The sequence below is a fragment of the Octodon degus genome, unplaced genomic scaffold (assembly GCF_000260255.1).
Source record: "Octodon degus isolate 3935 unplaced genomic scaffold, OctDeg1.0 scaffold00088, whole genome shotgun sequence".
In the NCBI taxonomy this organism is placed as follows: Eukaryota; Metazoa; Chordata; class Mammalia; order Rodentia; family Octodontidae; genus Octodon; species Octodon degus.
In genome coordinates, this window is record NW_004524664.1 from 3846154 (window position 1) to 3850396 (window position 4243).

Consider the following 4243-nt stretch of genomic DNA (forward strand, 5'->3'; position numbering starts at 1 on the left):
AACCAGGTTCCCCCAGGGTCTTTTTCTTGTTCTGTTTTCTTTTCTTTTGCAGTGCCAGAGATGGATCCTAGGACCCTCCCAACGTGACAAGTGCTGTGCCACTGAGCTGTATGCCCGCTCTGGGTCCCAGCTGTGCTCTGTAAGCAGGCAGAAGTGGTGTCAGGAGCGTCACTGGTCCCCAGCACCTTCCACTTAATTTCCAACCATGCAGCGTGTTGTAGCTGGGTATTAACTTCATAGCACAAAATTCACTCCCTGTAATTGTATAGTTTGATGAAGTAACTCTACAGTCTTGTAAGCACGACCATTGTTGAAGATACGGACATTTCCCCTTATCACCATAAAGGCTTCACTTACGTACCAGTCACTCTAGGTGCCCTCCCCTTTTCTTGCCCCAGGCAATGTCTGAGCTGTTTTCTGACACCATGGTTTTGCCTCTTCTAAAACTTCATATAAATGGAATTAAAGAAGATGTACAGCATGTAGTCTTTGTTTTGATCCCTTCCAGAGTAAGATAGTTCTGATATTCCTTTAGTTAGTGGTGTGCTGTTAGTGTTTAAATAAAAGTGTCCCCCAAAGACTCTGGTTTGAAGATTTGATCCCCAACCTAGCAGAGTTCAAAGGTGCAACCTAGACAGCACTGGACTGTGAGGTGTTGGCCACGTAGGTGGATTAACCCACTAATGAGTCCTTAGCTGGTCATTAGGTATAGGTAGCTGCGGAGGCCGTGCATGGGGAGAAAGGGTGTGCAGCACTCAGTCTGTATTGTCCATTCATTTTTGCCGTGCAGCTAACACTGAAAAAGAAAAAAGGGCTCTTAAAAAAAAAAGTCTATTTTTAAAAAGTCAGTTGCCTGTACAACTGAAGATCTGTGTCTAGACAATTAGTCTGCTCCATTCTATACAGCCAAGTTTATTTCTATACCATATTGTCTCAATCATTTTATGGTAAGTTGAAAAAAATCAGGAGGTGTAAGTAATGTAATTTAGATTTTAATAGTCATTCTAAGAGATAGGAGGTGATAGCTCATTGTGGCTTTGCTTTTCTCTGGTAGTTTGTGATGTTGAACAATTTTCATACACACCATCCATGGCCATTGTATGTCATTTTATGAGGAATGTCTATGCATATCCTTTTCTTAGTTTTTAATTGTATTATGTATTGTTACTGAGTTCTTCATAATTTTTGTGTGTTAACTCTTTTTTAGATGAGTTGTTTGCAGACATTTTCTCCCTTTCTGTAGGGTTGTTTTGTTTTGTTTTTTTTGTTTTTTTGTTTTTTTGTTTTTTTTTTCAGAACCGGGGATTGAACTCAGTCCCTTGCGCTTGCCAGGGAAGTGCTTATTCTACGGAGCCATCTCCCCAGCTCCTTTCTGTAGGTTTTTAACTTTTGGCTTTTTAGCACTCCTTTTTGCATTATTTTTAGTGGCTGCTCTAAGATTTACAATTATATATTGATCCCCAACTACAGCTTGCACAAACACTGTGCTTTTTCACATATTGTGTTGCGTTATATTCCCTTACACTACCCTATCCTTTAGTGGCTGAGATAGATAGATAGATAGATAGATAGATAGATAGATAGATAGATAGATAGATAGATAGATAGAGATATATTTCTATATTATATATGACTTCACATGACATTCCCTTTACTACTTCTTGCAGATTTTCTGGCAGTCAATTCTCTTTCACCTGAAAATATGTATATTTAACCTTGATTCTTTGAGGGTATTTCAACTGAATATAGAATTCTAAATTGAGAGTTTTTTCTTTCTACATTTTAAATACATTTCATGCTTCTGGGCTCCATGACCTCTGATGGAAATCAGCCCTAAAATGAATTGTTGTTTCCTTGTAGATAAGGTATTGTTTTTCCGTTCATCATATTTAAGATTTGCTCTTCATCTTGACTGTCCACAATTTGACCTGTATTTCATCAGTGTGCCCTTCACCTGCGATAATTTCTATTGCTTTTTTTTCAATTTCATTTATTATTTTCTCTGCCCACTGTGCTGGGCACCAAGTCAGCCAGTAGAATTCTATTCTGACATATTTTTAAGCTCTGAAATGTCCATTTAATTGTTTTTAAAAATTTATTTATTTTTATTTTTTGGTGGAACCAGGGATTGAACTCAGGCCCTTGTGCTTGCCAGGGAAGCACTTATTCTACTGAACCATCTCCCCGGCTCTGTTTTTAAAAATTATTTCCCTTTCTTTGTTGAGATTTCTTATATTTTTATTCACTGTGAGCATATTTTATTGCATTTTCCAGGGGGTGGTTATGACAAGCATTGAATCTTGTTTCTAATATCTAACTCACCTTGGGGTCATGTGCACTGGTTTTCTTTTCTCCTGAGAAAGTGTTCCATATTCATGGCCCTTCTATGTAAAGTAAATTTGGATTATACCCTGGTCATAGTAAATGTTAAGATGCAGAAAGCCTTGATTCCATTTCTTTTCTCCATTGGGTTTGTTTGTTTGTTGTTAGTTGGTTTTTCTGGTACTGGGAATTGAACTCAGGACTTTGTGCTTGCCAGGCAGTGCTTGTGCCACTGAGCTATCTCCCCAGCCCTGTCCCTTTTCTCTGATGAGATTTATACATAGTTTCTTGGATAACAGTTCCTGTGTCTATTCAAGTGCTTTCTCTTAACCTGAATCACTTCTAGTCTGTTCTGTTAGGTAAACGGTTCAGAAGGTCGTGGAGAGATATGGATGCTCCACATGTGGGGTTTTCCCTTTGTCTTTTCCCATTTCCAGGATTTTTCATCCTCTTCTGCAGCTGCAAGCTCCCTGGCTCCATTTTCCTGGCTTCCTATGCCAGCAAGACATCAGTGTTTCCACTAGCACCTTGCCACCTCCTGCATCACATCAGCTGCCCCTGGCCCCAGGAAAGTGTCCCTGAAAAATTTGTCTGTCTCTCATTCTCCAATGCTTTTGGTTGTTTATCCAGAGTTTTAGTAGATTTTCATAGGACAGTGGTCTGGTCAGATCTTACCCTGTCATTGCTAGAAATGGAAACCACAGGACAATCTTTTAAAAAGGAAATATCACATTACTTTCCAGCTACAATCTTACAAATAACTTATCATTTCCCTTACATCCAAAACCCTTAGTGTGCCTGTCAGTTAGATTCCGGAGCATGAAATAGGTGGCATTTGCCTCAGAGTATGCCAGAGAACTAGCAGCAACATGGTAAACAGTCTGTTCATCAAACCATCCTCAAAATCCCAGTTGAAGGTAATGTGATGGTTCACTTTATATATCAACTTGTTTGAATCAGAAATCATCCGGATAGTCGGATAAACATTTTTGGATGCACTTATGAAAGTGCCTGAAAGAGATTATCATTTGAATTGGTGGACTGAATACAGTACATGGTCCTCCAGAGCAGGTGGACCTTGTCCAGCTTGTTGAGGGCCTAAATAGACCAAAATGCAAAGGAAGATTGAATTCACAGTCTGACTGCTTGAGCAGGAATATTAGTCTTTTGCTGCCTCAGGCCTGAAGACCTGGGCAGAAATTTGTACCTCAGAACTTGCTGGCTCTCAGGACTTTGAGCTACACCCGGACTTCTCAGGGTCCCCAGCTTGTAGATGGCAGATGGTGCAACTTCTCAGATTCCATAGTCACATGAGCCAATACATTGTACGCTTCTTTACAGAAACCTGATGTGAGTGCGAGTAGTTGCACTGTTGAGGCTGCTTCAGTATGCTGGATCAATTTAGTGTTTCCCTTACATGGTCATTTTGACTTTGGGGAAGAGACAGAGTATCGGATCTAGTAAATAAGGTGGATGAGGACTTGCTACTATATTTATGGACCCGTGTTTCCATTGGAGGGCACTAGGTAACAACATCCAGTGTTTTTACCACACCTTGTAAAAATATTCATGGGGGAGGACTTCTAGAACTGCTTCAGAAAGTGGCAGGACCTACAGAATGAATGTGTCAGAAACAAGGGGGAGTATTCCATGGGGTTTTGTTTTGTTTTGTTTTTAATTTTTTTAAAATTTTATTTATTTATTTATTCTACAAAATCTCAAAACAAGATTTTAGGAGAGTAACAATGGTTAGTACATTGTGTATTGTTACTGCCAAAGTAGTTTCTCATATTACAAGACACAGACAAGAAATAATAAATAAACAACATAGGTACAAACCTGTTTTGTTTTTTTTTAAAGTCAACAGAAAATGGAAATATATTTTTTCAAGTTTCTAATACTAGGAGAAGATATCATACAA